The sequence below is a fragment of the Manis pentadactyla genome, chromosome 9 (genome assembly GCF_030020395.1).
Source record: "Manis pentadactyla isolate mManPen7 chromosome 9, mManPen7.hap1, whole genome shotgun sequence".
Lineage (NCBI taxonomy): Eukaryota > Metazoa > Chordata > Mammalia > Pholidota > Manidae > Manis > Manis pentadactyla.
The window spans coordinates 119,297,679-119,322,438 of NC_080027.1; the positions used below are offsets into that span (position 1 = coordinate 119,297,679).

The window sequence follows — 24,760 nt, forward strand, 5'->3', positions numbered from 1 at the left end:
TAGGTTTTTGCTAACATAAGCAAGGATTTCTAGATACAAATTTCTCTATCAATCAGCTTTTGCTTCATAATAAACCACTTCCAAATTTAGTGGCCTATAATAATAACCATTTATTATTTTGTTCATAAATCTGTAGGTCAGCCTGACTGCTCTACTTCTAACTACATACCTGCAGATGGGCTGTGATGGCTCTGCTTCAAGATGTAAGCCTATGAGTCAGCCTCTGTTCCCCTCGGCAACTTTATGTTGGAATAAATGAGCCACCCAAGGCATACTCTTGTGGCAGTGGCAAAACCTAAGGGAAGAAGCCTCACGGTGCAGACACAGCTTAAGCCTTTTCTCATGTCACACTTGCTGGCCTTTCACTGAACAGATCAAATCACATGGCCAAGCCCAACAAACAATGAAGTGGGGAATTTTTTCTTCCCAGGGTGAAAAGGAGTGGAGTGGTTATTTTCAGAAAACTCACATGACCTATCATGGTGTGCTGATTTGGTTAAGTTTTATCAAACATCTAAGCAGAGTAATTGGATGCATATGTGAGTTTGGATTTCAAGACAGGGATCTAGGTTAGAGGTAAACATTTTTGAGTTAACAGCATATAGATGTATATAAAGCCACAACCCAGGATTCGAGTGCTAAGGAATTGTGTGATGATAAAGAATAGAAGAGGCTAATTGCTGAGCCCTGAGACACTGTGTTTTTCAGAGTGAGATAAAAAGAGGTACCAGCAAAGGACATAGGGAGAAAGTCGTCTTTGAGGTAATGGGGAAACAGGAGAGTGTGGGGTCTGGGAATATATATAGAATTTGTTTCAAAAAGTAATTAGGAGAAAATGTTAATTAAGCCTTAAATATCTACATTAGGAAAGAAAAAACTGACTGGAAATTAATAAGATGAACATCTAGTTTAAGAAATTAGGAAAAAGGGCAACACTATTATAAAAAAGACAAGAAATAACAAGTATTGGTGAGAATGTGGAGAAAAGTAAACTCTTATGCACTATTGGTGGGGACGTAAATTGGTACAGCAACTACGGAAACCAGTATGGAGCTTCTTCAAAAAATTAGAAATAGAACTACCATGTGATCCAGCAGTTCTACTTCTGGGTATCCATCCAAAGAAAATGAAAACACCAATTTGAAAAGATATACATACACCTATATTTATTGCAGCATTATTTACAATGGCCAAGTTATGGAAGCAATCCCGGCGCCCATCAGTAGATGAACGATTAGAAAAGATGAGATTCATGTATATAATGGAATATTATTCAGCCATAAAAAGAAAGAAATCTTGCCATTAGTCACAATATGGATAGACCTGGAGGGTATTATGCTAAATGAAATAAGTCAGACAGAGAAAGACAAATACCATATGATTTCACTTACCTGTGGAATATAAAAAACAAAACAAATAAACAAACAAAATAAAACAGAAACAGACTCATAGATACAGTCAACAAACTGTTGGTTACCAGACTGGAGAAAGGTTGGGGGGTGAAATAGGTGAAGGAGTTAAAGAGGCACAAACTTCCTGTTATAAAATAAATAATAAATGGATGTATTGCTTGGAATGTGCAGCATAAGGAACATAATCAATAATATTGTAGAAACTTTGTATGGTGACAGATAGTAACTAGACTCATCGGGGATCATTTGGTGTCATCATGTATGAAAATATCATATCACTATGATGTACACTTAGAATGAATAGGATATGGTATGCCAATTATATTTCAATATTTAAAAAAGAAAAAGGGGTAACAAAATACACCTAAAGAAAAGAACAGAAAGAAAATGATAATGATAGGGCAGACATGAGTGTAACAAAAAACAACAAAGATACTATAATGAGGATTAATAACACCAAATGATTGTTCTTTGAAAAGACTAATTCAATTGACTCAACTATGGTGAGATTAACAGGTTTAAAAGTGAGAAGGCCCAAGTAAGTAATATGACAAATGGAAAAGGAGACAAAACTGCAAATGCTACAGAAATAAAAAGGATAATAAAAGGATATTATGATCAATTCAATGCCAATAAAGTGGAAATGGATGAAATAGACAAAATACCCCCAAATAAGTTGTCAAACCCAAATCAAGAAGAAATCGAAAGCTGAGTAGTCTGTTACAGTTAGAAATATTGAATATGTCATAAAATCTTCCCATAAAAATATCAACAAACCCCAGAAGCCTTTTCTTTTATGGAAAATTATAACATTTGAAGAAGAAATATTTCTGTTTACCTGAACTATTGCAGAACAGAGTGAAAAGGAAGTGCTGTTCAACTCATGAGTGTCGGCAAAATGAGGTTTATGAGGTTAGTGAAATTTGGTACCAGTAACTGAACAACACAAGAGGAAATTACAATTATACATCAGTTATCTCTTATGAACATACATACTAAATTCCTAAACAAAATATTAGTAAATAATCACTCAGTGACACATTACAAAAGATACTATGTGATGACCAATTTGGGTTAGATTCTCAATGTAAGATTAGTTTAACATTAGACTTGTGTAACTACTATAGTGAATTAAGTTAAAGGAAAAAAATGAAAAAATCTTAAGGTTATTTCAATAGATGCAGAAAGTGTTGTATAGGAGTCTGTACATAGTTATTATTTTTAAAAAACTCTTAGAAAACTAATGAAAGAAAGATAACAGTTCAATGCAATTGACATGAAACACAACTGTGTATTTTAGCGGTGAAATGTTGAAAGCATTCTTAATAAAATAGTCAAGACAAGGGTATTTATTCTCACTATTTTTATTCAACATTTCACTGGAAGCCCTGGCCAGAGCAGATAGGTAAGACAACATAATAAAAGGTAGAAGAATTAAAAAGTAAGAAACAACAGTGTGATTTTTCACAATTACGTTGTTGTATATGTAAAACTCCTACAAGGATCTAATTTATTAGAATAAAGAAGAGAGTTAAGCAAAGATGTTGGATATAAAATCAATATATAAAAATTAATTGCATTCCTATACCCAGCAACAAACATTTAGAAAATGTAATTTAGAAAAGGCATCATTTGTCCTGGCTTCTAGTAACAGTAGAGTAGCCTAGCTGAACTAAACTTTCCTCAAATAATGCTTACAAAATGTGGGAAAAAATTCTTAGACTTATCCAACTTTTTGGAGAAACAGGAGAATTACAAAAATCAGAAAGAGACTAGTAGGGAGTTAGCCCTTGAAAAGATGACGAGTGATTAGTTATTTTTGTGGTGCTCTCAGTGCAGTGAGGCTCACTGGGCAGAAAGCCACAGGCTGAGTGGTTTCATATGTCAGTAGAATTCGAGACAGGAGAAAACAAAAAAAAGGTAGAGAATTAGGTGGGAAATCCTACATGGTAGGGATCCTCAAAAGGACAAACACCAAAATCTGCATTGATAATCCACCAACATCCTTGGATGGCTGGACACCCCGGAGGAGCTGTGACAGAATGACACAGAAACACAGTGGGAGCTGAAAGAATTGAGCAGAGATTTAAACATCCGTCCATGGCAGGAGAGACAAGATTTGGAATTTCAGTCCAGCTTAAGTTTTTTAAAAAAGATCATTCTTCAGGGGAAAGTAACAGAATCTATACTTTACAACTTTCGTAATGTCCTCTGTCAAGTATCAATAGACATGTGAAAGGAATAAAAAAATGTGACCCATACACACAAAAAAGGGTAAGTCAATCGGGTAGCCCCCAGCTTCAAGATGACACAGATGCTGCAATGAGGAGATAGGGACTTTAAAACAACTATTTTGATGGTGCCTAAGGATTTAGAGGAAGACATATTCACCATGAATAGATGGGAAATATAATCACAGAACTAAACCTATAAAAAAAACAACAAAATAGAAATTCTAGAGCTGAAAACTACCATAACTAAAATGAAAAATTCACTGAGTAGCTTAACAGCAGATTGGAAACAGCAGAAATGTCAGTTAACATTAAGCTAGAACAATAGAAATTATACCGCCTGAGAAGTGGAGAGAGAAATGTTGAATAAATGAAACAAAGCATCGCAGGCCTGTATGACGATATTAAGCCATCTATAGCAACGTAGACAAATCTCAAGAATATGAAATTAAACACAAAAAAAGTAAGGTCCAGAAACATATGATGGAGTTCCATTTTTCTGGAACTTAAAAGCATGTAAAACTAAATGATATTTTTGTTTAGAAATAAAGATATATTCCACAAAATAATAAACAAAAACAAGGGATTGATAAACAGAAGATACAGGGAAATAGTCCCTCAAAGGATAGGGAAATGGATGAGATTGGTGAAGGGGACAAAGAGGGGTAATGAAAATGTTCTTAAGCTGGGCTGTGGGTAGGTAGAGCTATTCAAGTACACGTAAGAATGAATATATGAATTTATATTCATTCAGTAATGAGTACAAAGTGAAACTCATTCATCTCTTTTGTAATGTTTTTGAACTCCTGGTGTTCACCACCATTCTGGGAAGTGGGAAATCAGGATGTCTGAATTCCAGTGCATAGAACAGTTTAGCAGGTGTATATGTTACATCCTAGTTTCCATCTCTTAGGCCTCTTTCCTTTTCTACCTCATTGCCTCCACTCTTATCAACATAAAAACACATCCCAAGATGAAGTACTAGGACATTACCAGGAGATATGATAGGAATGAACTTTAAAGTGTCTGTTTTGAGGTATGTTTATTTTCTAGGTTCTCACTAGTGGTTATGTCTATACCTGATACGACCAGACAGTTAGCATTTGAAAACTCACATTGGAGTTGGGGCTTTTGATCTTTTAGATATATCCATTTTAGGGCCCCAAGATATACCTCTTACAACCATAAAGATCTTCTTTAATGTGCAGGCCCAGTAGATAAGAGCTACGTGGTAAATAGGAGGGTGATAAAGAAATAAGTTATATTATTATGCATGTTGTGAAGTCAAAGGAAATACAGGTTATCACTAAATACACATAATAGAGGGTGTTAGAGGCTCAAAAAGGTATTGTCCTAGATAATAAATGGGAGGGAACATAGGTCAAGCTATGCAGCAGATATCTGCCTCATTTAAATAGGGGCAATAAAGTTCATCCAAGTTACGTCTCCCTTATGCCTTCTTTCTTTTCTCTCTCCCTCCCCTTCTCTCTCTCCTTCTCTGCTTTCGAAGTAAACAAAAGAACAAAGGCAGGATGCACCACTGCTTGGGCACGAGAATGGTATACTGGCTTAGATGGTAGAAAAGGAATCGATAGCAGAAAAGGAACGGTAGAAGTGATAGGAAACTTTTACCAAGAGTGAGAAAAAGGATTGATTTTTCACCTCTAGTCTTTTCTGTTTAGGAATATGACCTTCAAGCTGAAAGGAATAGAACAGAGCTCAGGAAGAATTAAATCCCAAGAAATATTTGAGTGTATCAGAAAACCTTTATCTCTTAAAAGAGTCAAAGTCCCCAGGTTTAATAAACCACTGGTGCTCTGCAGAAACTTGCATTGGTGCTTATCAAGTTGTTTTCCGACATCCAGGACCCAAAACATCAACTGCCCGTGGTCTAGAAGTGGGAGAATTGCTTTATTAGTAGTTCAGGACAGATGATTAGGTGCTATTAATTGACTGCAAGCTGAATATGAACTGGGCATAGTAAGAGACACCAAAATGACTAACACAATCTTAAAGTGTGCTGTTGAAATGTGATACCCAAGAGAGGGCAAAGGAGAGCTTGGTTTTATTGTTTAATTTTGGCATTTCGGGAGCAGCGTTGATAAGCTGGGGTGTGCTCATCCAGGGGAGGTTAAATAGATCGCTGCTGGGACTGGAGACAGTGCCACAAGAGGAGCAGAAGCTGGCTCTGTTTATAATCATGAGAAAACACCAGCCTTCACCGCAAGGAAGGAGTCCAACAGCCGGCTTCTAGTACCGCAGGGATTGCAAAGTACAGGAGCGATGAGGCTTATTCTGCACAGCTTCAGAGGGCAGAGCAAAGAACAACATTTGCAAGTTATGGGCAGGAAATTCCTTCAACATAAGAACTTCTAACAATCTGTTAAGTTCATATAATGTTGTGGAATGTACATATATTCCCATGTGCGCCATTTCTTTTTAGGAAGAACTCCTAGACAATTGATGATGGAATGATCCTGCCAGGCATGGATGGATTACACTGCCAGGCATGTGCAAGCAGAGATCAATGAACCACATTAGCTAGATGGACTTGAATATGACTTCCAATTCAGACTGTGAATCAAACTATGGGAACTTCCAAGCCAGCTTCTGAACTGAGAAGAAACAGAAGAAAAGCAGTATTATCTGCAGCCAATACATCCTTGTGTGTCTCAGCTTGTAGTTTTCAAAGTAGAAAAAGTGAAAAGATGAAAATCTATGTTCACCGTCTGGAGAATGAGTGGAGGTGAGCATCTCGGTTCTTTAGAGTATTCAAGAGGATATTGGCTTCTCTCTCTTCTGCTTCGGTTTAACACCAAGATTCTGGGACAGCTACATTCCATACTTGGCTCTCTTATTTCCTAAACTGGCTTTGTGGAAGTCTTAACTCACTGGGACTCAGTTGTCTTTCCTATTAAATGAGACTATTGTGATTTTCTTACGAGAACTCATATCCTACAGTTTTAAGATTTTATAAAGTATTTGTGGGAGTGTTATACTTTCACATTCTCTCAAAATATAGTGAATTGATCCTGAGTTTCTAAAAGTTGCCTGAAAACCAAAGATTAAATGGTTAGTGTAACAAATATATAGGAATTATATACTTAAAAACACTAAGTGGTAGGAAGCACCCCTTCCCCCACAAACCCTAGAGTATGGGTGTGATCCAACCCCATGTAGCCAGGGTACCTACAAGCAACCAGCTGTGGCATGGTGGGGGCAACTGGGCAGGCCCAGAACACTGCATGGTTGAGGAGGTGGGAGGTGGAGGAGATAGGGATAGAACCCCAGATCACCCAGAAACATGCATTCTTCAATGAGAAGGCCTTTATCCTTAATGAAAATATGTCTGGACAAGCCTGCGAGTAATTGTGAGCTTAGAAGTTCCTATACTCTGATTTGCATGTGAGAGAAAAACTGCACATTGTCTCACCAAGTCAACTGCACATTGACTCATAGTCCTCGGGTCAAGCAAACCCTTGGTGAACTCCAAAATATCTGGCCAAAATCCTTTTCCCAGAAGCAGAGCATCTCACTCTAAGGGGAAAACTGCCAGAAACAGGTGAACTGAGCAGGGCAGTAACACCAGTTGGTTGAGGTAGCATGAGTTGGGGTTGGGGACCATGACCCTAAAGGAATCAGATCCCTGGAAGTAGCATAACAACAAAACCACACATCTAAAAGTGACACTACTTCCTTGGCAAGACGGGAGCTCTGGGAAGCACAAGGCTAGAGGCAGAAAACCTTGAGCAACTTAGGACTGCGTTCTGTGTTTTTTGTATTAACAAGAGAAGGAATGGCGTAAAACTGGGTGGTAAAACTGAGAGAGCTTCTCTGGTTCCTCTTCTGGCTTTACCTGCCCCAGAAACTTCCCCCACTAGTCTAGGAAAAGCGATTGCATTTAAAAATGAGATACACAGGAAGGAATAGTCTCATCTAATGCAAAGTTACTTAAGAAAAAAGATAATAAAGAAACAATTATCTGAGAGTCCAGGAACAACAGCAGGGAATTATGGACACAAAGCCAATGGAAACTGCAACATGCAGTATTAAAATAAAAGGAAAGAAATTATGGAAACAATAGACACCTTGGAAAAACACTATAAGTCAGAAATAAAAGTAGTTAAATGGTGGCTATAAACTGAGAACTCACAGAACTCAGGGAAGAGTTATTAAAAAAGAAATTCAGAAATAAAGAGTAATTAAAAGGAATACATGAAAAAAAAGACATTGTGGAAAGTACAGTAAAAAAATTAGAAGATAGAGAAGAAAAAAGGAAGGAAACATATAAAAAGGATTTGGGAGAAAGTGAGAAATAAGACAGACAAAGATAATAATGAATGAAACAAAGGAGAGACACAAATAATGAAAAAAAAGGATCTAACAAAGATAACCTGATAAAGGAAAACTAGGCTTAAAACTATAATTCAAGAAAACTTTGCTGGAATAGGAGAAGCTTTAGTCTATATTTTCATTTTTAATGGAGAAGTAAACCATTCAAATAGAGAACACCAACATGAACATCAACATCAAGAGAATCCGAGTAAAAAACGTGGACTTTAAAAATAAGAAAAATATCCTTATGGCATCTGAATAAAAAGACTAAGTCATTTTAAGGGGAAAAAGGCAGATTGGAATCAGATTTCTCAACAGCAAGTTTTCTTCCTGAAAACAGAAATACTTTAGAGACAGAAGGAAAAAAATAGGGAGCTGTAAGCTATCTAAGAGTAAAACGCCTGCAGTTGCAGACATGCAGGGTCTCATGGAGTGGTGTTCTCATGAGCTTGTCCTGAGAAATTGACTACAGAGTAACCTTCAGACAATACATGATTCTAGAAAATACACTATAAGTTCTCAGGGGTAATCATGAATATATTTACCTATAGAATAACAAATAAACATTGGAGATGAGTTTAAAAAGTAGTGCACTATTGACATATGCTTGGACTATGTCAAATAATAAAACTAACAAAAATCAGAGGAGAAGAAAAGAGTAAATGGAAATGATAGTTTTACATATTGTCTTGTATGTATTAGGTGGGAGTAAGAGGATAGCAGTTGAGGCTGGGAATTCAAGTAGTTGAAGATTGAGCTTTCTTATTGCTTAAAAATTATTGTTAACTTAATACTAGTGATAGAAGTTTGATGGTGGGGGAAAGAGAAGGAAGAAGAGAAGAAATTATTATCTGACACTATTATATAAATAATAAGAGTAGTAAATAATGATAACAGCTAGAATATAAATAAAAACCTTTCTAAATGCCAAAGGAAACAAAAATAAAATAAGTAACAAAGAACTTTGTGCCTTGTGTATGTTTATGGATGTAAAAAGTCATAGATATATGTATACATTACATAATTGATTGAAACATGTAATTGGCATCTTTGCGGGTCATAGCAATAGATTATCAGCAATTCCACATGATTCAACCAAGAACAAACATATAAACCAATGTGACAGACCTGAGGAAAGGTATTGATTATATCAGTAAATGTCAATGGGCTTTATTCACCTATTTACAGAAGAAAAATTTCTGATGTTGGCAAAGCAAAATCCTTGCTGTTATACAAAACATACTGAGAAAAGAGTGAATCAGAAAGGTTAAGAATAAAACTATTAAAGGTATACCAGTCAATCGATAAAAAAGAAAGCAGAAGACATGATCTGAATATCAGAAAATATAGATTTCAGGCCAACAAAAAGATGGTCATTTTATAAATTTAAGGAGTACAATTAATCATAAAGATATAGTAATTACTAATATCTATGCAGAAAATAAAAGTACAACTTTTATAAACAGAAATTATAGGAGATACAAGAAAGAATGGATAGACTCTACTAATTTGAGATTTTGTATATCTCTTGCAAGACAACAGGATTAAGAATTACTAAGAATATACAAGACCTAAGCAACATCAAAAAGGGAGTCCACATATATGTATATTTAACTGAATCCCAATAATAAAGGATACAATTTAAAAAAAATTTAATGACCCAAAATGCATTTTTGGTCATTTGCAAACAATTACCAATTATTAAAATACAGATAAAAACTTCATTTCATTCTAGGAAATAGAAATAATAAACCAGCTTTTTTGGCCACAAAAATACAACTAAGACAGAAATACTTAATGAAATTATTAAACTTTCTCTTAAAGACTCTTGGGCCAAAAAGAAAAACATAAAACAAAATTGCAGAATTACTAGAAGAAATCATAATGGAGATATATATTTGGAAGACTCATGAGAACCAATGAAAAAGACAACTATAAACAATAACACAATTTAGTAGAATAGCAGGACATAAAGTCAACTGATAGGGATCATAATCATGCCATATGCAAACAATAACTAATTAGAAGTTTTGATGGAAAAGACAACTCCACTATAATCAACAAAAAAGAAAAAATACCTAGGCATAAACTTAACAAAATGTGCAAAACTTATATCTAGAAAGCTTATATATACATACATACATATATATATATATATATATTTGCATGTCTATATATAGCTAAAATATAAAAATAGATATAAACAAATGGAAAGCTATACCATCAAAAATGATGAGGAAAAAGGATGGTAGAGGTCAGCAAGTATGGCAAAATCTTGGCGATTGTAGAATATGGATGAAAAGCATATCAAGATTCATTATACTATCCTCTCTACTTTTTTGTATGTTTGAAAATTTTATAATAAACTAAATTAAAATAGTTAATTGCAATGTTAAAAAAATAAAGGTATTTAAGTTTTAGCTCCATGCTATCAAAGCACACCTGGATAATTATATAAGTTAATTAAAATGATTTGATTAAATTTTTACAGTCAGATTTAGTTAAGCTAAATCTCTTTGGAATCTCTACTTAATAGAAAATTAATTGTACATGCATGTTTTGGATACTTTAAAGTGATAGCTCTTTCTCTCCACTCTGTCTGACTCTGGCCAAGTGAGGAATCATGTTTCTCCTTGCCTCTGTTTCCTAAGACTATACAAGGTAAGCTGACAGGCAGAAAGAGAATCACACAGATCGCCAGAGCCACTGGGTCCTTAACAGAACATCTTACCTGTACTCTGGCTTCAAGATGGGGCCATGTGGAGTCCAGATTACTGTCTTTAGGCTATTGCCTGTCTTCCCCTGGAAAGGTACACCTGCTCAAATAATCTTCAAAGAAAAATCTTGATGACCATTTCATGCTTATCCTCACTGAAAATTCCAGGTGAAGGATTTGACTTTTTCTTGGAGTTAATGTTTGCTATTCTTGAAATAATAGGCATTAATGCTATTATAATTGCCTTCAACCAACCAAACCAAAACAAAGCAAGACCTGGGTTGGCGTCTGAGTTCCTATTAGACAAAGCCTGGCCTCCTCACCCTGGTATCTTGGCTCAGCATCCACACCCTTTGGGAAATGACTCTAATGCGTCTTTTTCATTGACATTGTCTGTCATATATCATAGCACTGTTGATTGCCTACAATCCAGAAAAAAAGGGGGAAAAATGCAAACCTTATATTTGTTTAATGTTGCTTAGTTTGCAGAATATATTTTTAATATACTTTTTATTTAACCCCAACAAAAGCCTTAAAAGTTGGACATTATTTACCTTCATTTTTTTAATTTAATAGGCTAAGTGGTGCTGGAGGAGCCCAAGCTTTGCCCAGCATCAAAAAGCTAATTTGTGATGAAGCCACAATTTTGATTTTTAATTTTGTGCTTATCCGACAGTAATATGTTATCACTGAACTATGTATTCATTAACCCCTGAAAACTTTCTGAATTGGACCTACTGGTTTTACTACCAGGATCCTTTCTCCAGGAAACTCTATCTTACTCTCCATCCACATCCCTCAAAATTCCATCTGTCATTCCAGGTTTGGATATGAAATATTTCTTGTTTTCTTGAGATGGATGAGCTATCTTCCTTTTCTCTGACCCAGCACAGGCCATCCTGTGTCTCTTGGGGCACTTGACATATTCTCCCATGTATTGTGTTATTGTGCCAACTTATCTTACTGGCAGAGCCTACATCCAACTCATCTTTATGTCCCTTCCAAGTTGTAAGTACAGTAGCAAGGTATTATACTTAACAAATGTTTGGGGAACTATGTGGAATTTTTCTGAATATAATTGAAAGACATGCCTCCTCTCTGAAAGAGTTCTTTTTCTTATAATAGAAACTCATATGGTAAGTAAAAACCATTTTTGTAATAAGTCGATTCATGGGAAGTACAAAAATAAAATAATACTGCTGATAGTAAAAATCAGTGACATAATAATAATGGTAATCTTATAACCTTGAATTATAAGGTTCTTCCTTTCAAATTATAATAATTCATATCCATCTCATTTGTTTTCCCAATATGCCTATATGTCAAGGGAAGGGTTGTCAGTATAGCGTTAAGAACAGAAACATAAGAATAGGAACCTTGGACTCCAACTTGCGTTTGAAGATCAGCTCCCTGAATTATCTGAACAAGTTATTTAATCTCTTGGGATCCCCTTTATGAAATAGAGATAATGAAATGTTAAGATCTGCAAGTTTGTTATGAAGAATAAATGAGATTAAGTAGGCAAAGCTCTTGGCACAGTATCTGGTCCGTAGTAAGCACCTCATTAAATGGTGTCAGTAATTGTTATGAGTGAAGGGAGTGAGATGTAAGACACATGATGATTGAGTGACTTGCTCAAGATGATGCAATGAAATCTAGCTAGAACTCAGGTGTTTGGTCCCTGGACCACCTCACCATCTCCCACTGGCTTCCTCCACCCCTTAACTGCCTTTTCCCCTCCCTTTGCCCTGTTTGTAATAAAGAATTTGGTTGGCCTTTGTCCCCAGTTCCTGGGAGGTAGATTCTAAATACATGAAATTTCCCAAGTAACAGGAGTGTCTTTGTTATTCGTGGTGGACCCTGATAGGTTATGCTTATGAGGTAGTTTTTGCTCAGGAAAAGATTCAGGATGGAGGTCATGCTGGAAAGACCAACTGTGTGATTAGCAGTTTAGGACTTTGAGCCATCTTGACTGAGACCCATCTCCAGGTGGGGGAAGGGGGGCTAGAGATTGAGGCACATGACTGATGACTTCATAAATCATGCCTGCATATTAACTCCCAATAAAAACTACAGACACAGAAGCTCAAGTGAGCTTCCGTGGCGAGCATTAACCTGTGCAGTTCTGCACGTCAGTGTGTCAGAAGGAGGTGCACCCTGGCTCCACAGGGAGGGGACAAAGCAAGCTGGGCATTTAGGAACCTCCCAGATGCTGCTGTGTCATATCCCTTCTAGCTTGTTCTGATTTGTATTCTTTTGCAACTGTAATTCTAAGAATAGAGCTTTCCTGAGTTCTGTATGCCATTATAGCATATTATGGAATCAAGGGATGGTGGGGACCCCTGAATTTGTAGTCATTTGTTCAGAAGTAAGAGAGGTCTAGGGACCTTGGACATTTTGCTGCTGTCTGAAATGAGGGCAGTTTGGAGGGAACTTTGCCCTTAACCTGTGAAATTTGTCCTGGTCTGTTCTGGATAGTTGGTGTCAGAAGTCTTGGTGTCCCTTTCACCCAGAATCTCAATAGGAAGATCAATATTTCATAAGGTACACACTCTGCAATCTCAGATTCAAAAGTGAGATTTGTTTAAAATCTATCATCTTTTTTACTTCTTGTTGTTCATTTTGGATGCATAGTCCTGAAATGTGATTACATTGGCTCTGTACCGCTGAGCATTTAGGTAACAACTGTACGGAAGTTAAAAAGGAAAACAAACCCGAACAGTTATGTATATCTGGTACTAACCTATCATGCACTCTTTTCTCTCCAAAGGAAAATCCCTAATCTCCAAACAAATTAATTCATTTGCACAGTGAGAGGAGGAAACCACGCAGAGGTTTCCACTGTGAGGGGCACCGGGGGGACATTGAGCAGGGCAGATGGAGTGCATATGTTGTGGCTCTTGACGCTCTGCTGGGCAAATCTCTCTCTCACCAGCCGTATGGAAATCATAATCAGGAAACCCTGGAGCAACCCAGGGCTTCAAACCCACCCAAATCTATTTGCAGCATCTCACAACTTACTGAGAATAGCATCTCCCATATTGAGGTAGTTGCCTCCCTCCTGTCTGCTTTGTCGGCTCTAAAGTGTTGAGATAGATCCTTCCTCCGTGAGGCAGAGCCCAAGTTCATTAGAATCATGCGTTCTGCTTCAAAACCTCCCTTAATCTCCCTAGGCACTCCTTGGGCTTTTCCAGTTGTATTCACTAACCTTGGATGTGGGTATTTAGGAACAATGCTAATGTTCTTAAATCGCTTTGCAGTCTCCTCTCCTGGATTATACTGGCAGGCAGAAGAAAGAAACAGCAATTAAGCCCCAAGAGCCATTTTGCAAATGCTCTTTCTCGGAAACCGGGGGATGTCTGACTGTGAACCCAGAGGGAAAGATGCAGGATGGCGCTGGGGTGTGCTATGCATGTTGACTCTGCTTTCAAAGGGATCTAAGCTTTTGGAGTGGGCATTGGGTAATGCTTTCAATGTAATATTAAGGGCCAGAAAAAGAAGACACTTCATACATTTTAGATAATAGCTTGTTGGTGCTTTAATAATACTCATCTTAAAAGGGTGTTTGTTATTCATTATGTACAGAGCATTTCAGAGTTCTGCTTTCCATTAACCCCTTCTCTGAGCAGACTGCAGATAGTTTTAAAACCATTCTGCTAGGAAAGCCAGTCTCAGCCTGGATCTTGAATTTGCTTGGATATTAGGGTGACTTGCCAGCATTACAGTAGAGTTGTAAGTAGTCATGTTGGCTGCTTCCAGATAGGGAACTAAATGTCTTGGAAACAGGAGCAAAAGCAGATAGTTCACTACTAATCTTGTGTTTCATACCATATGAATATATCACCAATTTGAAATACAAATACTTATTATTTTTTTAAATGATAAGAAAATGGTGCAGTCACCCTGGAAAATGGTATGGTGGTTCTTCAAATAAATCAAACATAGAATTACTATATGATTCAGCAGTTCTACTTTTGGCCATATACCCAAACAATTAAAAGCAGGGATTCCAGCAGATATTTGCACACATATGTTCATAAGAGCATTATTCGCAATATAGCTTAAAGTGCATGAATGGATGGAAGAGATGAAAGCAACCCAAGTGTCTATGGATGGATGAATGGGGAAACAACATGTGGTATATCCACACAGTGGAATACTATTCAGCCTTAAAAAGGAAGGAGATTCTGAAACATGCCACAGTATGGATATAGCTTGAAGTCATTATACTAAGTGAAACAAGCCAGTCACCAAAGGACAGCTGCTGTATGATTCCACCTACATGAGGTACCTGGAGGAATCAAATTCATGGAGATAGAAAGAAAGGTGGTTGCAGGGGCTGAGGGAAGAGGGGAAATGGGGAGTTATTGTTTAATGGGTAGAGACTTTCAGTTTGGGAAGGTGAAAAAATTCTAGAGGTGGTGGTGTTTATGGCTGCAGAACAGGGTGAATGTGCTGAAAGCCACAGCACTGTACATTCAGAAATGGCTTAAATGGAACATTTTATGTGATCTGTATTTTGCCACAATAAAAAAAAAGATAAGGAAGATCTGTGGACATGGCATGGATCACTATACCCACATTTCCATCTTATCTGAGAAGCAGCCTCCATGGGCTGTCACTCAAACCCCCAGTGCAGCGTGGATGTTCTTGGAGTGAGGGAGACGAATTTGACAGAAGGCAATGTTCTATTTCTGTCCAACCAGGAAAGTGAAGGCAAGCATCTGCAAGTATTTATTGAGGGCCTACTCAGGGACCTCACACTGTACTAGAAAAAGTGAGGGCTTGGAAGTGTAAAAGATGCATTTTCTTACTACAGGTCATTCAATTAATAAAAATAAAAATTAGATTCCTACTGTGTTTCAGGCATGGTGCCAGGTCTGGAGGTACAACATAAAGGTACCATGTTAGTTATCAAGGATTTGATGGTCAGTGGAGGCAGACAGACTTGTACACTGGTAATTATATAGATTTTTATACAAGATCCTGTGGGAGCACAGAGAGAGACACCATGGAATTCCTCAGGCCTGACTTTATTGGACTTATAAAGTTCAAAGTCTTGCAATAATTTTAACCAACAAATATTTTTGAATGCCTACTATGTGCCAGGTCCTGACCTAAATTCGATGAGTGATCCAGATAATCTATATGTAAGACTGTGTTCTGTTCCTCAGGGAGTTTACATCCAGTTCTATGTAGAATAGGTAGAAAAGAAAATATGGCAGCATATAATTGTGTGGGACACGTTCTTAATTTTGCCAGAGATCAGAGAGAAGAGAGACCAGTAAGGGCTGGGATGGTCATGAAAATTCTGAAAGGCGAGAGCAGAACTGAGCCCTAAGAGATAAGTAGAATTTCAACTGGTAGAAAGTGGGTGCTGGGAGACAAGTATCTATCTATCTATCATCTATCTATCTATCTATCTATCTATCTATCTATCTATCTATCTATCTATCTATCTATCATCTATCAGTCTATCATCTATCTGTCTGTATCTATAACATAAAATATATCAATAATTACCAGCTAACAGAGACAGAGTAGGTACTAGGTTTGCCTTTCCTGGGATAAGAGGTAAAAAGCATCCCATTAAAACATGATCTTGTGTAAGCAGAGACCCTTACTCACTTAATAAGCATGAATAGAGCACCTATTATGTGCTAGCCATTCTAGGCACTGCAGGCATAGCCACGAGCCCACAAAGTCATGCCTTCACAGAGTTTATGTTTTACTGAGAGACAGGCAAATAAACAAATAAAACACATCTCATGCTCTGTGATAATAAGAATTCTGGCTAAAAAAGTAGGGGGTGGGGTGATTGTTGGATAGGTGTGTGCATACTGTAAAGAGACAGTTGCAATGAAACTATGCTTCTGAGAGGATCCCAGAGTCACCTTGCTGCATGGCCTGCATCTCCCAGTGTTTCTATGAACTTGGCCTCTGAGTGCAAGTGAAGATTCCACCAATATTCCTATTGCTATGAAAATGTACTGTGATTACAGTCTCAGATACCACATGTCTTCTTCCTGCATGGAACCTTTTGTGTCTTCTTTACATGGAAATCCTTAGGAGGCAGTACATTCTCACACCACTTTAGTGATACCACGTGAGTGTCCTGAAATTTATTTCAATTATGATACTAACATGGAGTTAGGGGTAGATCCCACAAGTTAAAGGCCAGGGTACCCCCCAAAACTGCCCTTACTTCAGATGCCAGTGTTAGGTGGGGTTCCCAGACTACCCAAGCTTCTGCCTAGTGGGCTACATGTTTAGGGTTTCCTACAACCTGCTCAGTTTCACTAATTCTCTAGAATGCCTGACAGACCTCAGAAGAGCACTGTGCTTACAATGACCAGGTTATTATAAAGGACGCAAATGAACAGCCAGATGAGGACAGATACAGAGCAAGTCCAGGAGGATCCTGAATGCAGGAACCTCTGTTCTCATGGAGTCAGGGTGCCCACCTTCCTGGTACATGGATATATTCACCAACCAGGCAGCTCCCCTGAGCTTCAGTGTCCAGAGATTTTATATGGGATTTCATTAAGTAGGAATGATTGATCACATTAATTGATCATGTGATTGAATTCAGTCTCTCGGCCCTCTTCTCACCCTGGAGTTCAGGGGAGGGAGGGTCTCTAAGTTTCAACTCTTAATCAAGTGTTTGGTCTTCCTGGAGTGGCCACCCCTTCCTTTGAAACTAAGGGCTCACGGTGATGTTGTCTCCTTCACATAACCTCAGATAAATCAAAGAGGCTTTTATAAGTCACAAGATGCTGCTATCACTGCAAATTCTGAGGGTTTTGAAGTTCTGTACCAGGCAACGGGGACAAAGACCAAATGTAGTGTTTATTTTATTGGGGAAAGTCAACAATAACTCTCTGTTTCTCCACCTAATGCTTAGATAATGGTCATTTAGTTAGGTATGTTCTATCCAGGATAGAAGAGAAATCAGTTTTTCCACTTCTCAGTAAAGAGAGATGCAGAAAGCATGGCCTCAGCAAAGCCAGGCTTTGCTGTTGGTTTAAAAATCTACAAGCTAAAATGTACTGTAACTGTGTCCTTTGTCTTCCTGGCTAAGGACGAGCCCTGGGATACAGAGAAGAAGTTCCTAATTTCAGCACCTTGAGCCTGTCCTCCTGCTGGTGGGCTCTCAGATCACCTTCCCTTTGATACCACTTTAAGCATCAAGCAGCTGTTTAATGCAAGATTCTCTTCTGTTCTTTTCCCTTTTTCTTGGTCAGTGGATTAGCCAAGATTGATTTTTCTGCATGGCTGGGAAAGGCCTAAGGTTAAGAGATGAAAAGGTAGATCCCTTTTAAATGTAATTTAGATTTTTTTTTCCTGGTGTTAGTTCTGATATCAACTACAGAATCACTTCAGCGTTCCAGAAACACCTGGGCCCCAATTGCATCTGCGGGGGCAGGGCCAACCTGGCTTCCCCTTGGGCACAGCTGGGCTGCCACAGGTGGGGCTGCCGACGGGAGCCAGCCTCTTTCTCTCTCTCTCTCTCTCCGCCCCCTCTTCCCATCCCTGACTTCCTCTCTCTCTCATTCTGACTCCTCTTTTCTCTTCGTTCTGCTTGCAAAATACAACTAGACATCATATGTGTTTATTCTACACTGTTGTTCTTTCAGCGTGTTTTATCTTTCACAAACTAAAGAGCTCAAGGGAGAACACTTTCTAAGTCAAGCAGATGACAAAAGAACCAATCGATTCATCCAGAAAGCCCGTCAATTCAGCGGAACAGCACTGACATGAGGAGCGTTGTGGACAAAGCAGGCACCTGATGGACTCAATTTTCCACTTTGTGCCAGGCTTCTCTTTGGCAGCCGATAGATCCTGTCCAAATGCCATGCCAGCTGTGATGAATGACCCTCTCCATCCCTGGCTGGACATGTTGTCACTTACCCCCTGTAGTGTATACAAGTGATTCTCTCTACATTAAATATCAATGGGTGATTCACCGATGCATTTTATTAAGGCTGGGGACTACCTCGAGCCTGAGGCACCGTGGCAGAGGCAATGGTGGAAAAGGAGGTGAGGTGACCCTGACATAGCAGGAGAATTAGAGAAGCCTGGGGTTGAGGGCTGGAAACTGATATTCAATAAACGGACCTAAGCAAGGAGAGAGTATCTGAGAAGACTGAGAACTTGAGAGCACAGCCAGTTCAAGCTGAGCAGTGCTTAAGGTGGTAGCTTGGGCCAGATGCTCACACTGTTAGTAGACCAGCCGAAAGGGTCTGAAGCATTGGTTCGGGGGGGGCATGACATCATGCCGTATTTACATGGGCTGTGGGTGCAAGAGCCAAGGACCTACGCCCTGCTCCACCATTTCTCTCCTTCCTTCCCCCCCCTCTCATTTTCTCTCTCTTTATCTCTTTATTTCTTCACTTAATTATTGCTTAGATTGGAAAGGGATACTTGAATAATGTTTATGTGTGACTTAGCCAGATTCAAGAGTTAAATTCAAAGAGGTGGCTTCAAGCGAGCCAGCTGGTGGGAAGCTTCTAAGTACCCTGGTGGGATTGCAAAGGGCCAGCTGCACGTCAGTGCCCCGCCCTGAAGCCCCCTCTATCATGGGGTCCCTAGGTAGGGGTGGCAAGAGAGTTTGGACTGTTTACTAAATGAAAATGAAGCTACAACACAGGCATACAATGGAAACCCTCTTATGGATAATCGGGAGGTAGAGACAGATGCTCACAGACAAACCGGATGAAAACACAAACAGGAAGAACTAGAGTACTGAGCAAAGAAAAATCTGGATTAGTCAGGATTCTCCTGGTGGCAGGTAACAGAAACCAATCCTGAGCACGCTTAGGTGAAAAGGAAATTTCTTGGCCAATCCAATTAAAAATCCAGGGGTTCACTAGCTTCTGGCAGATGGGACTTCGTGCTCCAGTAATACTTGGCACTCTCTCTGTCCTTCTCTGTACTGCCTTCAGCCACAGGCACGCTTTTCCTAGCAGGAGAGCCCCCAGGACATCCAAACCCAAACTCCAAGTCATTAGCACCAGGAAAAGCTCAGGATGCGCTGTCACTAGATAAATTTGGCTTATCTTTTCTCGGGACTAATTCCTGTGGCCAGGATCACAGGAGGCTCTCATTGGTCCTGCCTTGGCCCCTACATTCTCACCCCTACAGCTAGGTGCGGGGTAAGCCCCACCTAAAATATACATTCTGGGAGTGGGCAAGGAATGGTTCTGCCAAGAAAAATAGGGGTCTTTTTTACTTAAGAGGAAAATGCTGGTAGACAAAAACAACAGATGTCCACCCCAGATGCTAAAAAGAAGCCAGAAGCATAAAACTTCAACCCAGGAGCAGTTATGCACAAAGTCCCGGGATCCACTAGGAATCCGTGAGATCCAAATGAGGACTCAAGGCTTAAGGGACAATTGCCCACAACACATTGGGTGTAAGCATCTCTTTTTCGATAACTGGTTCAGGGCCTTCCTGGCCTGTTTCCTGTTGCTCTTCAAAGAAATTTGCCCTTTCCAGGCCAGACCCCAGAGACCCTATCGCGGAAGCAAATCTACAGAATTCGAGAATGTCTTTCTGTTTTTCATTTTTTCACCTCATAGACTCTGGTCTTATATCTCACCTACCCTAATCCCTTCCCCACATACTTACACCTGTTTTTCTATTGATGTTACACAGTAATCAGAAAGGATCACTGGTATGGCCATTCTGGTGAACGCAGCCACTGAGATGGCCCCTCCTCTCATAGCCACATCATACATGCCTGGGACATGAGTGGGGGTGTACCAAAGGGGTCTGGCATAAAGGGAAGAAAACGGTGGAAGAGAGAAAAGGATAGCATAGTTGCATCATTTTAAAGCTACAAATCCATCATTTTGGTTGCATTTACCAAAAATGTTACAAAGAAAGGGAAAAAAAAGTCATGCTTATTGGAAGAGCAATCTTTATTTAAACAACTCACAGAACTAGTGGCCTCACCCATATGTCAAGCCCTAGCAAAGGGAACACACCAGTGCGGGTGCAAAAAGGGAGAGCAGAGCTGCAGGCCCCAGAGCCGAGACAGCTAATTATCAAAGCTCCATCTCCATCCCGTTGATGTCAATCCTGGCAGGGCACTGTGGCTGCTGCCAGTGGAGAGGAAAAAATTATCCAGGCTGATGCCTCCAAATAATTGATAATTTACCTAAATGAACAAATCAAGTAAGATTTAATCATTGGCAGAAATTGCCACCCAGGAACAGCAAAGTATATAATTGCTTAAGCATTGCACATAGCTGCCCTTGCATCCCCCTGCCCTCCCCCTTTCTTTTTCTAAACCAAGTGTAATTGTTTAATGACATTGATGGGGAAGAGACTTGTGACATTATAAATGATACTTATGACAGAACTGTCAGTTGGTGACAGCTCACCAACAAACAGCCCCAGTGAGAAATTAATAATTTTAGATGTGTTACGATTTGCTCATTTAATGTCACAAATAAGATCTTGCTGTAAAACCACATATAATCTTGTCCTTTTGGGACAATAGGCTGGGGTAAATGGTTGGGGATATTTAGTGGTAGTTTACCTGTGCCTCTAATTCTAGGGAGAGGCTAGAATTTCCCTGGGGAAATTTGCACCTAAGCAGAGTCCGAATTTAGTTTTCTCACTGCCACTTGTTTAAGGAAGCTTTCAAGGGGAAAGAGCTAACCTGTTGGGACTGATGTTAATAAAGACAGAAAGCTGAGAAAGCAGAGAGGTTATTTTTAGCTGGGTAATGGGGAGGAAATGGGGCCACCCTGTGATATGCTAAGATATGCCTGAGCTCATTTCTGCCTGGAACTCCCACACTCTCTGCTGGGCAGACATCTGTTAATTGCTTTCTGTTGGACTTCACTTTGACATTTGGGGAAATGGAAGGAGATTGCCTAACCTTTTTTTTTTTCTTAAACGATGTCTCTGTGGAGTTTTGGAGCCAGTGAGGAAAGGAGGTGAAGGGAGTTTGAAGCTTCCTCTCTGCCTGGGTTTGCTAAAACCTTCAACACATGGTGCCTAGGGCACTTGGCCTGAATTTTATTGAAAACCCAGTGTGGGGCTCCAGACAGTCAGACTCACTCAAGGTTTTCCTTCCAGGCTGCACTGACCTGTGCTCCACTTAATCAGAACACATGCTTATCTCTCCACCCACCTTCCCTTATGTTTTACTCATCTTGTAAATAGATTCTTATTCTTACGAAATAATAAAACGAGATTTTCATTTTATAACAAGAAATGTTCATCTTAACACATGCATCAGTGCCTTCTTGACCAGGCAGTTCCTGTAACTAGGCATCAGGAGGCTAAAAAGCAAACTTCAGGGGATGAAGGTGGTAGTTTCACTGGTACATAATCTGTTCTCCGCCTTTTATTGGGCACCCGAGTAGTCCTGCCTCCTACGCAATAGCATTTGGGAAGGCTGACCTCTATGGTGTAGTGTGATTAGTGGCCACTAGGTGGCGGCAAACGCCCTCCTGGCCTGATGGTTGGAGGTAGGCAAGGACTGATACAGGTGAAACGGGTCTGCTGTCTGTTACACAGTATCACTCACAATTTAGTGGATGCTGGCCACGTGGCGGGCAACCACACAAGTGCTGTTTATACATTAACATATTTATCTTTTTAACAATTCTGCGAGTCTTACAGAGGATTAGGAACTAATGTGCCCACGGTCACATACCTGGTGGCTGGCAGAGGTGAAATTTGCCCCCAGTAATGGCTGGTGGCCCAGGTTGTGATCTTAGACATGCCCTCTGCTGTGCCCTTAAGGAAATACCCTTCCATCTGGGGAAGAAGTTGAATGGCCAAAACTAAGTCTCGCCCTCACTGAGCTCTGAAGCTTCCTTCACCATCAGGTGAGGAAAAAGGGCCCAGAAAGAACGAGCTTATCAGCTACACAGAATCTGCAAGATGGAAAATTCTTGACCTTCTAGTCCAGCCCTTCACCAATGCAGGATTCTCCCTGGCACAGCCTGGAAGGACTGCAGCATCTCTGCTGGGCTCCTTCTGGCCCTCTCGGGAGAGCCTTGGCCCGTGGAAACAGCAGCTATTTTTTTTGGCACAGTTCCTGATTTGTTCGAACAGGAAAGCAGAGTGGAATGCAGATTGCCCGGGAAAGATGTTCTGAGGACAGGCCACATATAGCTTTGCAAGACTGACAGGCTGGCCTTTAGGGTGTCCCTTAGTTTTAAAAATTACTTCTGAAGAAAGATAGATGTCTTTTGGTGTGGCTACAATATTCTTTAAAAGACACCTGAACCTGGTAAATGTCATCTGACAGAGACCCCAGTGTGAACACTGAATTTCAGAATGCCAGTGTTCCAGCCTCCCATGACCTCCCTCCCCAGTTATTGACTCGGTGCTTTTCCATGTCGACACTGCCTTCAACACATCACTGGGGAATTTGTACAGTCCCATGGCTTTGCTGACACCTCTCAGAAAAAAACTAGAATATCATATTCACCAACATGGCATTTCCATTTAGACGCCCAATCATCACCTAGATTTCTACATTTGAGAACTGAGCCCTTCTCTTTTAATCATTAAAGTTGCTGTCTGTCTCAAACCACATTTCTGTCTGAGGTACCACTCCCTGGACCTCTGGGCTCAACAGTTTGAAATCATCTTTAATTCAGCCTTCCCCTTCATTAATTCCTACTGGGGTTTGCTTCCAAATGCCTCTCAGATTTGCCCTTTTCTCTTCATTTCTACTGTTTTGGTGTTTAATACTGCAAACCTGGATGCCTTCAACAGCCTCTGGGGGCTCCTGATTTCTTATTAACCTTTGTCAAATAATTCTGTTAAAATGCCCCTTGGGTCTCAGCTTCCCTCTGCTCTAGACCCCAAGGATGTTTCTCCGTGTCTCCTTCGCAGGTCCAGACCCCTCTCCCCGGTTTGCCTATTACTTCCCCTTGTAGTCCATTCAAACATCTCCCCTTATTTCCGAGGCCACTCCCTGTCCTCCCTGCCACGTGTGTGGCTTGCGGGTGGAGCCCAGGCACAGGACTCTACAGACGTTCCCACGTTGCCTGCCCCTGGCTGCATTCTCCCCCTCCTTTACAGCCCACCGAACCACTCTCATGCTTCATCTGTATTCTGATCCCATGTTACTTTATGACTTACATTTTAATTACACAAGTGATCTAATCTACATTGCTTTAAAAATAAAATTTTGTAGACAAGGCTAAGGTCCCCTCTGATGACTTACCCCAATCCTGGTCCTTTCCCCCTAGCCCCAAGGTAGCATAGTTAAATGTTTAAAGTGTATATGCCCAGATATTTTTGTTTTTATATGTGTGCATAGAGACTATGTTGTATTTATATTGCACATGGCCATTTTTAATATAACTGACATTGTTCATTTATATTTTGTAAAAATACTGGAAATCTACCCATGTCGGCTCACCCGGATGAGCCTTACTGTGGTTAGCTGGTGAACACTACTCTACAGTATGAATCCGTCACCGTTTGTTTGACTGTTGCCTCTTTGATGGCCATTAGATTCGGTGTTTAGGTTTACAAATACTGCTTCACTGAAGAACTGATGAACACAGCCTTTTGCCTGTGTGTGAATTGCTTCCACAGTTGCATTTTCTTCTCAGAATGACACAGTAAGGTTATAACAAAGCTGATATTTATTGAAAGATTCCTAAGTACCAGGGACCGAGATAGGCATTTACACAATGAATTTTGAGCTAGGTATGATCATTCCTATTTAATAGATGAGAAGGCTGAGGTGGTGAGTCAAGATCTGAAATCCCATTAACGTTCTTGTTCCTATCAGTCCTTTGAGCTGAGTTCTTTCCCTTCAACTCTGCTGTGAATCGCCTGAGAGCTGCAACTACATGCCATACTTCCCTTCATTCTCTAACATGTCCTGAGTACACAGCAAATCTCAATAAAACTTGATTGATTATTTGGGAGACAAATTAGCACTATCGTCTTAACTGGCAAGATATTTTATTCAGGTATTTTAGCAGCAATAAGATAACACTAGCATCATAGAGTAGCTGGTTAAAATATTATTAGAAGTTAATTCATATTTTAGCAGATAATTCCTAATTAATCTGCTG

At 39.6% G+C, this 24,760-nt stretch overlaps 1 long non-coding RNA gene across 1 annotated transcript in view; it reads left to right on the forward strand.

Annotated features, from left to right (window-relative positions):
* Window positions 1–18,727, forward strand: part of LOC130684963 (uncharacterized) — a 127,904-nt gene extending 109,177 nt beyond the window's left edge. The window contains exon 3 of the long non-coding RNA XR_008999403.1: window positions 18,332–18,727. This is a non-coding gene — a long non-coding RNA (uncharacterized LOC130684963). The remainder of the gene's footprint in view (window positions 1–18,331) is intronic.
* The last annotated feature ends 6,033 nt before the right edge of the window (window positions 18,728–24,760 follow it).